General features: G+C 41.3%; 1 long non-coding RNA gene across 1 annotated transcript in view; it reads left to right on the forward strand.

The window, feature by feature from the left end:
• LOC129051673 (uncharacterized) overlaps positions 1 to 12,321 on the forward strand; it is a 92,377-nt gene that overhangs the window by 5,399 nt on the left and 74,657 nt on the right. Inside the window, exon 2 of the long non-coding RNA XR_008516100.2 lies at positions 7,443 to 7,560. This is a non-coding gene — a long non-coding RNA (uncharacterized LOC129051673). The remainder of the gene's footprint in view (positions 1 to 7,442; positions 7,561 to 12,321) is intronic.

Genomic DNA, 12,321 nt, shown 5'->3' on the forward strand with positions numbered 1-12,321 from the left:
ATTTACAACAGATAGCCACACACAGGCCCACCGTTGGTTTCTCTGCTACAGGGGTCTCCAACCCCTGAGCTGCGGACACTATCAGTCTGCAGCCTGTTAAGAACCAGGTCGTACAGCAGGAGGTGGGCAGCAGGCAAGTGAGCATGACTGCCTGAGCTCCACCTCCTGTCAGATCAGTGGCCGCATTAGATTCTCATAGGAGCACAAGCCGTACTGTGAACCGCACATGCGAGGGACTAGGTTGTGCGCTCCTTATGAGAATCTAATGCTTGACGATCTGAGGTGGAACAGTTTCATCCTGAAACCACACCCCACCCCATCCATGGAAAAATTGTCTTCCACGAAACTGGTGTCAAAAAGGTTGGGGATCACTGCTCTACTAGATCAGCTCCCTGCCTATCTCCTACTTGGCTAAAGACAGCTTGTCTTCATCTCCCTGAATGTTTCTACCTCTCTACACATCATTCTTAATCCAAAGGGATTCCCAGATTCAGAGAAATGAGTGTTTCCTTCCCTCTTGTATAAGGTTTACCTCCCTGGTTTCTCTATATTTTGGCCTCAGACTGACCTCTTCCTAAAGTGCCTGACCCCATGAATGTTCATTCCATTCAGAGAGGGTCACATGCCCAACCACAGGGATATCCTCTTGTCCCATGGCATTAACAGAACAAGCGCGCAACAATCTGACATCAGTTTCCCCAAAGTTGGATTATTCAGTGCAAAATGATGCCATATGGGAGACATTCATGTCAAGCCAACCCAAGCTCAATATCACTTCAGTTTTCTCCTCCTCATGAGTTAAAAAACCATGGTGTGCACAGCAATGTGTGCATGGGAGAGAGGGACAGTTGCATTTGGAGGCACAGTTTTCCCATAGAAACATCTTTCCAAATGATGTTTAGGAGCTCAGGCTGGGCACAGAAGCCTGTATAGCTACAAACACACTCTGCATAGTGCTAGTTGCTCTAAGCTCACAAAGCTGCTGAACACCATCAAGCTCCTCAGAAGCCTGAGTCCACTGAGCTTTGAACCTGAGTCCAGAACCCCAAACTGAAGTCATTGAGCTCTTGTGAATCCTGAGTCCTAGAGCCTTTCTGAGCACCAGGGGTTTTCTCAGTTCTGAAAACACCTGAGACTGGTGGTAGGGGGTGGAAGGATCCATTATAAGCCCCAACAACTGGGCCTCTGCAGCCCTGGATGGATTCTTTTCTTTCTGCTCTTCTACCTCCTGGGAGTTGAATCCATCGTTCCTCCACCTGTAGGTTGAGAACCACTCCAGTTTCTGAGGCATTCTCAACTAAGACGATACATAGGGCAATAACCATTATGACCTATCTACACTCTTGTCCAGTATGGTTTGAATGAAGGTCACCTTCTTGGTACCTGGTAGCTCAGACAGAACTACTGGGTCCCTTGTGTAAATTACCGCCAGCCTCTCCTTCCCCGTTACTCCTGCTGCAATCCAACAACATGATCATGTCAAGAAAAAGGGTTTATGTCGAGCCTGCGAATTTGGAAAGCTGATGACTGTACTTCATGGAGTCTACTATTGCTTATGTGAGTGGTTTTTGATTTCGTGGGAAGACAGAAAGAGGCAGAGCCCACACCTGAAGTTAATGCAATGTGAAAGGGAGGGACATGGGCAGTGGTTACAGGTGGTGTGTTGATCCATAACCTGAAATGAAATTGAAGGAAATTCAGTTTATTAATATGTAATAAAGGTATTATTGGGATTTCCATACTTCTTAAGATCTAGATGCTATGGCCTCAACTCTCATTTCACACTTGTAAAAAGTCTGATGTCTACCCGAGATTCCTGTGGCTTCCTAATCACCTTTGTCTTCAAGCTCCTACTGCCCAAGTCTCTTTGCTGCCAACTAGACTCAGGATTTGGGCTTTAGCAGTAAGCCTGGACACCCAGTTGCACTAATCTCTGCTTCCCACCCCAGCCTTAGGCCTCAGCTTCCATCCAGTGCCCCGTTCTGTGTGTCTACTGGATTTTCCTAGGATTTAGGCCCCATCCTGGACCCCTTCCCCTTAACACAGACCTTCATTTTCTATCTAAGCCTGTCCTGGTTTCCTCTTTGAGCTTGGCCCCTGTACTTTTTAATTGCTGGCTGAGAATCTGTAGAATACAGAGAACGTGCCACAAAGAATAGCATCAGCTTTCCAAATTCCCAGGCTCAGCATAAACCATCTTTCTTGACATAATCATGTTGTTGGATCAATTTTCAAAAATACAGTTAAAATAAAGAATCAAAAAAATTTAAAACAAACAGCAAACCCACATGCTTTTGATGTAGGGCTAAGATCTCTTCTTCATGGTTTTGCTCTTTGGAGTTTTTCCACAGTTTTCTATGAATAAATCACACCTGTGATGCAGTGTGTGTCCATTCCAGCTATTTTGGCCTTTTTCTTTCTTTCTTTTGTTAGTGGAAAGACAATTTAAGACTTTCAAAGAAGTTTGGGTTCAGAATGCTTTTAATTTTTATTATTTTTTCGTCTTTTACAAGCATGTAAGACTTATTTGACACCAAGTTTTTGGTTATTTGTATTAACACGTCTTTCCATAGAGTTCAATTTAGTCTTTACAGAAACACTAGTGCTACTTATTTTCCCACTTGTAAGTCATGTGCTATACATGTACATGATATAAACAGATTTAGGGACAAACATACTGACTCTTGCTAGGTGTTTAGCTACTACAGTGTAGCCTCTTGGCCTTTGGGCTTCAGTATGCCATGGGCATTGTATAGAATGCTTTACAGAGAACAGTCAGCCAGGAGGGGGATGGTTTAAAGAGTTTTGACTAGGTCTAACCCTAGCCTGGGTTTCCTATTGCGGTGTTGCTCTCCTGATTTCCAGATGTCTGATGTCAATAACCCTGGAGACCCCTCCATCTGATTTCCTCCCTTCTTGGCTTCTGCTGAATGGCATCCACAGGCCTGGCCATTTCCCAGCCTTCACCTCTCCATTTCCAGCTTCTCCTTCTCTGAAGGCTGCTGCTAAACTTAAGGCAGAGCCCTGTCTTTCTGGGCTGAGCACCTGCAGGGCCAACTGTAGGAGGGTCCTGGTTTGGGGGTGCCACCCTCTTTCTCTTCATTGTAGTCTACTATTGCTTACGTGAGTTGTTTCTGATTTGGTGGAAGGACAGAAAGAAGCAGAGTCAACATCTGAATTGAATGCAGTGTGAAAGGAAGGGATATGGGCAGCAGATACAGGTGGTGCATTGATCCATAACCTGCACTAATCAGTGAAAGCAGAAGCCTGGAGACAAAGGTGGTTAAGAACCCACAGGAATCCTGAGTAGACTTTGGACTTTTTACAAGTGTGTAATGGGAGTGAGGCCATGGCGTCTAGATCTTAAGAAGTATGGAAATCCTAATATCTTGATTACATATATGATAAACTGAATTGCTTTTCAAAACATACTCTTTTTCCTGGTATTATCACTTTAACTCAGGCCTAGAGACTTTAATAAAAAAATAATGTGAATTATGTTCTATCTCCTCATTTACCCTAAATTGTTATATCTTTTCTTCCCGGTTAACTAAGAATAACAACCCATCCAGAATTAAACCGCAATCAGTGACAAAGCAGTTAGAATCAAATTGTGTTAATGGGTTTCTTTTTCTTTATTAGTTCTTTAGCTTCCAAGAAACTGCCCCCATAAGAAAAGCATTCATGTTTGAAGAAGGAACATGAAGTAGGCAAGCTTGCGGTTTGTGACCAGCCTGTGCTCCTGTCTTTGGAAGTGCCCCACAGTCCTGGCTTGAAGAGGGGGCTTCCTAATTTGTGTCTGCCAGATGGCCCAGCTCCTGTAATCTGATTGGACAGGAGGTAGACCCCTGACTCACGCTGAGCCAATCAGATTCTTTTTCTCAAAATACTGAACTGTGAAACTCAAAAGCCTCTCAATAGTGATGATCCCTAGGATGGAAGGTCTTGGAAGTCCAGAAACCTGGACAGCTGTGATACTTCCCTCATGAGAACGAGAGAGATTATTGGCCTAGAGAGAAAGACAATCATGAAGACAGGCAGTAGAGATCAAGGAATAGCACTAACAGTAAAACAGAGGAGAATCTGTATGGTGGAGAGGGGAGCAGTGTGGAATTTTACAGAAAAGAATATTTTCTTGTCAAAATGAGGGAGGCAATAAAACAAGAGTCAACTAGGTGAGCAATTAGGGTACAAACTAAAACCGTGTCTTTCTTAGGAGGCAAGCATGTGGATAAGGGCAGCATTATTATAAAATATTTAATAATACAAGGTAAAAATGTCATTTGATTATTTTTGAAATTGGATACCACACTAAAAAACATAACAAAACGAACTTTAAACAAAGCCTTACATGCAAACTATAGAGTCACTAAGTGAATTCTAGAAAGGAGTATCTAGCACAGAGACCCTCCAGTGCTGCAGAGACCAAACCTCACTCATGCCTGTGACCTGTGGTTAAACTCCTTAGCATGGCTTCATGAGCTCCACCACTTGGACCAAACCTTCCCTTCCAGCCTCACTACCTACTCTCCCTTTCTGGGCACTATGCACTCAGCTCATCCTGGCATACTTGCCATTTTTTTTCTTTTAAAAAACTGAGTCTTACTCTGTTGCTCAGGTTGGAGTGCAGTGGCATGGTCATAGCTCACTGCATCCTTGAACTCCTGGTCTTAAGAGATTCTCTCACTTCTCACCTCAGTCAAACAATGAGAATACATGGACACAGGGAGGGAAACATCACACACCAGGGCCTGTTGGGGGGGTTGAGGGTAAGGGAAGGGAGAGCATTAGGACAAATACCTAATGCATGTGGAGCTTAAAACCTGGATGAAGAGTTGATAGGTACAGCAAATCACCATGGCACATGTATACCTACATAACAAACCTGCACATTCTGCACATGTATCCTGAAACTTAAAGCCAAAAAAAAAAAAAAAAAAAGAGAGAGATTCTCCCGCTCAGCCTCCTGAGTTGCTGGGACTACAGGTGCATACCACCATGCCTGGCTACTTTTTAAAATTTTTTGTAGAGAAGGGGTTTCACTGTGTTGTCCAGGCTGGTCTTGAACTCCTGGGCTCAGGTGATCCTCCTATCTCAACCTCCGAAAGTGTTGGGAGCTACCAGGCCCAGTCATTGCCATTACTTGAATATGCCATGCATTTTGTCCTAGAAGATGGTCTTGACATAGATGAAGTTCAAGGCTGTAGTTAAGTGGTAACAGAAAAATACATTCTGAATTGGCCTGAGCCAAAAGCTAAAGGCTGGCTTCTAGGGTGGGCTCGATTGGGAGACAGAAGTGATTAACTGAACAAGGAGATCCAAGTCTCAAGAATGACACCAGGCTAAAAGCACAAGTGTGCCCTATCGAACTTTAAGGTACTTTAGATAACAGCACATACATTTCTTTGCTTCATTTTCCTGTGTATAATCTGTATAATACTTGGGTGATATGTTTTTTTTTTTTTTTTTTTTCACATTCTACTTATGGTTTAATACTTCAAGCAATATGTAGAAACTTTACAACAGTATAGATGTCTTTAATTTCTTTCATGTTACAGTTTTCGAACATATTACATCTAATAACATTTTAAATCCCCCAGCCAGTGTTATATTTTTTTGCTTTCAACTATCATATATATCTTAAAGAATTCAAAAGGAGAAAAATTATACATTACATTTACCCAGATATTTTGCCATTTCTGTTGCTCCTCATTTATTCCCAAAGTTCCGTGTTTCCCTCTGATATCATCTCCCTTCACCTGAAGAAGAACCTACAGCATGATATGTTTTTAAAAATACAGAAGAATAGTTAATTTCTGGCTGCTGGCTTAATGTTTGCTTTGAGCCAAGACCAGAATATCTATGGTCCTCCTGTCTGTTAGTTTTCCTGGGTCATTTTTGTCACTGTCTGATCCTTTCCACCAGCTTGGCCTTTGCTTCTACCTAGGATGCTGGTGTTAATTACCTTTTCCCCACAACTGTTTACTCACTCTGAGTTCCTAGATGGTTCTAAATAGCTTCTCTTTCAAAGAGCTCCTCCCACACCTGACCTGCTGTGAGATGGACAAGCTGGGCAGCTCCTCTCTTTCTTCTTTTATTCGAGAAGGTCTCAACAGCCATTTAAAAGGGAAGCTGCATATCCAATTTCTAATGTGCTCGGTAAGAGGTATCCTCTCTGGGTGAATGTAACAACCTGAGTTCTCAGCCCTTCAACAAATCAAATGAGAGTCTTAAACAGATCTCCCTGCAATGAGGATTAATAAGCATTGCTTCCCATTTCTAAGTAACCAGTTATTTGTCAAACACTAACATTTGTAATATTTTGTCCACCTAAAGGAATTTTCTTCCAGAAGCATATTTTAAAAATCTACAGATTGTAAGACTGAGACTGATTTGAAAATGAACACATATTTTCAAAGTGAGATGAGGCTGAAAGAAAATGATTTACCCCAGAATCCATTGAATCCACAATGAATCATGTAGTACCTTGTGTCAATTGTCCCATTGTTCTTCCTTTGTTTGTTCAGTACCTACCAAGTGCCTTCTGGGCATTAGGGATTCCTTTTGAAACTACTGGTGTAAAAATAATAATAGCAATATAAAAAGCTAATATTTGTGGGTTCTTATTATGTGCTAGGCACTGAACTAGATGAGAAAGCCCCATTACCTGCACAGAGGTTATGTAATGTGATTCAGGGTCACACAGTTAGGACATGGAGGAGCTGGTGTCTGACTCCAGAACTCTTACATTCCGCTAGTGTACACACATGGATAGGACCAATTCACTGCCTGAAACAGGCCCCAAACCCTTCAACACTGAGCCTGGCCCACCTGGCTGGGTCTCAGCCACAGCCCCAGCAGCATGTCACTTCCTCCAGCACCTGTGAAGTACTTAGGGAAGGGTGTATCTCTAGAACAACTCTCCTGCTTGTTCTGAGTTAGAGAGGTCATTAAACTCTGGGTCCTAACCATGATTATGTAGTTAAAAATATATGTTGATGTCTTAGCCAATTTGGATAACTATCACAGAATACCACAGGCATGGTGGCTTACAAGCAACAGAAAAGTATTTCTCACAGTTCTGGAGGCTGGGAAGTCTAAGATCAAGGCACCAGCTGACTTGGTGTATAGTGAGGGATGTTTCCTGGCTCATATATGGCTCATGTCTCATTGTATCTTCATGTGGTGGCAGGGTGAGGGAACTTTTTGGGGTCTCTTTTATAAGGGCACTAATCCCATGCATGAAGGTTCCACCCTCATGCCCTAATCACTTCCCAAAGGCCTCACCTCCAAATACTCTCACCTTGGGGATTAAGGTTCAACATATGAATTTGATGGGGGGAGGAGACACAAATATTCAGTCTCTTGTAATTGAATTAACTGAAAAGTAGCAGTGACTTTATCCGTGTAAAAATTTCCAGGTGAATTTCTTTTTTTGTCAGAGTCTTGCTCTGTGGCCCAGGCTGCAGTACAGTGGCGCAATCTCGACTCACTGCAAGCTCCACCTCCCAGGTTCAAGTGATTCTTCTGCCTCAGCCTCCTGAGTAGCTGGGATTACAGGTATGTGCCACCATGCCCAGCTAATTTTTGTATTTTTAGTAGAGACGGGGTTTCGCCATTTTGGCCAGGCTGGTCTTGAACTCCTCAAGTGACCTTAAGTGATCCACTCACCTTGGCCTCCCAAAGTGCTGGGATTACAGGTGTGAACCACTGCACCCAGCCAATTTCATTTATTTTCTAAGCCACCTCCCCTTATTCTTATCCTGTGAAATAATACCAGTTCTTATATACTTAGCATCTGAAGATGGAGACTATTAGTACCCCTTAAAAAGCAGAAGGCTGCTAGCCATGGAGATCATTTTTTGTTTCTATTAAAATTCTCACTTTACTCAGTTCATTGAATCTGGAGACAAAGATGAAGTCAGCCTATCAAGGTGATGGGTTGTCACCAAATACTGAAACCATGGCTGATTTTCCATATATTGAGCCAGATTTAGACATTCTTGTGTATCCTCCTCGCAGTTAATAAGGCATTTCCACCTATTCATTTCTTCCTTAAAAATCTTTCATACTTAGGAAAAAATTTAATGAGTCATGAGCAGAGTGCTCATCCCCAAAGAGTGCTTGAGGACTACACCTTGATAGAGAACGTGCATTGACTTGGCAAGGGAGATACTTTGAGAGGACTGAATCTATTTCCAGTAAATCATAAATGAAATACCAGGTGACAGTTTGAGGATCATATTAATTTATTTAGAAAAGCATAGCAAATTCTGGATCTAAATTTGGAAATGAAACAATTAAACATATAGGATCATAAGGAAAAATTCTGACGAATTAGCTAAAGAAAGCTGTAAAGGCTGGTAGGGAGGTTTCCTCAACTTTCTGTGCCTGGGATTGTTTAAGGGAGCTCACTTTTCTCATACAAAGACTCTCATTGTGGCAGGAACATTACTGCAGTCTTAGGCATCACATTCTTGTTCAGGTCAAAAGGAAGGGCTCCAGTGATGCCTGTCTCTTTATTAGGAGAGCAAAATCCACATTGCCTTCCACTTATGTCTTATTGACCAGAAATCCTATGTCCCCCTGAGCTCCAAGGGACGCTTGGAAATGAGCGTGTAGCTTTTCAGTCACTCTAATGGAGTTAGGAAGAAAAGGGTTCGGAATGGAGTTTCTCTATGGCATGAAGAGTGCCTGCCACATTTTCTTCCTTCATTCACTCTGCCTACTCATGTTAATCTCAATGCTCAGCACAAGTCTCACCTCCTCCAGGAAGCCAAGCTCTACTTTTGCTCTAGCCTAACGAGTTTTCTTCAAACCCTGAACTCAGCTCTTGTTTTCCTGTGTCTAGGTCTTCTCTCCTCAACCAACAAAAATATCCTGAAAGCAGAATCTGCTTATTTGTCTTTGCATATCTTGCAGCGTTCACTACAGAGCTTTGCACATAGTATTAATAGATATTCAGCAAAAATTGTATTAGAATGACAGTGGTCTTTTCTCACTGTAAAATACTAAGCAAAATTTAAAAAGCATTAAAAATATAAACCAATTCTCCATCAAACCCTCACCCATCCTCTAACACCTACCTGAAATACCACTTAGTCCATGAAGCCATCCTTAATCCCCCTTGCCAGTCCTGAATTGTCTCTCCTTTGAATTTTTATGCTATGTAAACAAAAGATGGTCTAATGCTCTACTTATTTCCGTTCCCTTCTTGAAGAATTTACTCTAGAGTGGGCAGTTGTATGTAACTTTGCCTCCTTGACCTCTGCTGAGTTGACTACAATGGACACTGGACCCATATTAGGGCCAATCATATTGTTTTTCCTGGGATATGTAATTGAAAACAGAGACCGGGTCATTAAGATGGTGCTGGGTTACTGGTACTAATAAGACCATGTACAGTTGCATTCAGAGTGGGTGCCATGAGAACCCGTACTTCTCACAAATATTGATTGATTGAAGGCCTAATAAGTGCTCATCATTGTATGGGGCAATAGGGGAAAAAAATCAGCTCAAACACCTGCTCTCATGGATCCTCTATTCTAGTTGCAGCGCTTCATTTTAGCTATAGTCAGGCAAAATTACAGAAGAGCAGAAACTAGGAAGCTAAGAGCAAGACAATCTGCAGCAAAGAGAATTGAGTGGGTTGACAAGAGACTCTGCAGCCTCTGAAAGACAGACTTGGAGATTTGGAGATTTGAGCTCACATAGTTCCCATGGGGCCCAACTATGCTTCTACCACTACCTCTATTGCTATTGTTGCTGCTATTACTGGCTAACATCTATTAAGTACTTACTATGTTCCAAGCACTAGGCAAATTTCTTGATGTGCATCTAATAGTTTCAATACCCTTATGATCCAGACACTTATGTTATTTCCATTTTATAAGCGAAGGCTCTGAGATGGTAGGTGAGTTACTTGAGAATGCCAGCCAGTAAATGACATAACAGGAACTTGAATTACAGGCCATACTGTTTGCAAATTGGTCTCATCTTATCACTCTGTATTCCTAAAATATCCTTGTAATAAACTAGCTTTACTGGGTGTCTGCTCCTTCCAATCAACAGGTACCTTAGGTAGCTTGCTATGTTTAGCTTAAACTGCAGGCAGGTAGACAGAGTAGTTCTCTATTTTTCTATCATTCTACAAATAGAATTGTAGCAAAAATAAGCTGCATTTTGAAAATGTTCAAAGTTAGACATTTGTATCAGTGTTTTGGTTTGAATATTCATTTCTTCAGTTGTATGACTAGAATTAGCGATTTTGTTCTTTGTGGGCACATGAGCCCTGGCCAGAGGGGTAGGGTTGGGAGGGGGCTGGCAAGAGAGTTTAGACAAGGAGGGTGCAAATACATAGGCATATCAAGAAATGTCCATAAACCAAGTAAATAATATATCTTGCACACATGTGAATCGTGTGTTCTAAATGGAGAAGTAGTTAATATCTATAAAACAAGGATTCCTGTAAAATAATTACTGAACCCATACCAGCTTTTTATCAGATATTTTCTATATCAACAGACACTAAAATTGAGGGATATACGAGTCTGCCCTTTTTCTAAAATTAAGAGTAAATCCTCATAATTAGAAGTTGAGAATCACTACCGTAAATTATATTAAAAGGCTATCAAGCCTTTATAATGGGGAAGGCAGATATGCTACTGTCATTCACTAATCCCATCCGAATAGCAGGCAGCTGTCACTGATAAGGACATTTTTTCTGACAGGTTCCAATACTACCTCACACTCTCATTATGATGCTCAAGCAGCCTCTACCACTGGATTGGAGTTAGCCTGTGAAATGCTGCCTTTCTTGTTTAGAAAATGAAGAACTCATGTTGTTCAATGACCATCCCGTGATTTTTCCTAGGGTCCAGATAGAGCATTGAGAATCAGCCAGTTAGTTTTACCAGACACATCTTGCTTATTTGGCTTTGTGTCAGTGTTCTTGAGTCACCAAATCTGGTGCCTTACCCATTTCAGTTTGTCAGCTGGGTAAAACAAAACTTACCTCTATATATGGTATTAATAAATGAATGTTGTTGAGCTTCTGTAGAGAGCAGTAGTTGTGGAGTAAATGTTATGGCATAATTGAAATTATGTCTTTTAACTCCCTAAGCGACAGAATTCCCTCCCCAGCTGCTTAAAAGTTGGAGTTATTATTCACATCCTGTTTAAAAATAGCACAAAATCTGCAGCAGGATGGGCGTGGAAGTTGTCTGTAGCTTTAATCACTAATGGCCTCATCTTCAAATGGTCAGTGATAATAAACAAGAAGGAGGGATTTCCAAGGGAGCAGAGCATTAATAAGGTAAGATTTTAAAATTAATTTTTCAAGTTAATTAAAATGTCCAAAAGCACAATAAAACTACAGAAAATCTGGCAAGGGAATGGCAGCAGGACTGATTAATGCAAGTTAACTGTCTTCTGAGGGTAATAGTAATAATGATGAGATTATGGATATGGAAGAACTTGCTAAAAAGAAATGTGATGCATGTGGAATACAAACTGCATCCCAGTTACTATTTTATGGTGCACAATGGATCTTATTAAGGAGGAATAGCGGCAAGAATTACCACTGAATTGCTCAATAAAAGTATTGTGTAATTAACAGTGTTGGAGCAGCAGCTGGAGTGATGCCTCCCATTGATGTTCCATATTCTCCATTTACTTCCAGTTTGCTAAGGGGTGTGGGTTCTAACTAAGACTGTTTGTTTATTTGACCATGAAACAGTAACATTTGTGAAGCAGGGCACTAAGCTAAGAGACATGAGCCTGTAAGGATGAGTAAGGCACTGCTTTGGCCCTCAGAGGGCTTATGTTCAAATAGGCGAGATGAGATAGGAATGTAATTAACTCTAATACAATGCAGATTGTGTTGAAACCTTCCATAGAGGTCAAAAGAGAGAGAAATTATTTTTAACAAAAGGGATTTAGCAGAAGCACCTGGGAATCTATGGCATTTGAGAAGGGCTCTGGCTTTGATGTTGGCAAGATTTTTGACAGGTAGAGATAATAATAATTCTCTACTTGTGAGTTCTTAAATTTTTGAGAAAGCCATATGGTATACAAATAACGTCATTAAGCCAAATAGGAAACAACAAAAGTATATTTGTGGTGAAGAGGAGGTCAAAGGGGAGCTATGTCTTTCAATAATATGTTGAGAGCACTATGTTGGCACACGAAATGGTAACATTTAATACCATGCAAATACATCTTGTGCAAAGGGGGCTTTGAACATTTTGGAATCAAGCAATTATGGTCGAGCCAGACATGCTTGGCCTTACCCTTGCTTTAGGTAGCTACTCTGGCTGCACA

Source organism: Pongo abelii, chromosome 17, assembly GCF_028885655.2.
Source record: "Pongo abelii isolate AG06213 chromosome 17, NHGRI_mPonAbe1-v2.0_pri, whole genome shotgun sequence".
Taxonomy (NCBI): domain Eukaryota; kingdom Metazoa; phylum Chordata; class Mammalia; order Primates; family Hominidae; genus Pongo; species Pongo abelii.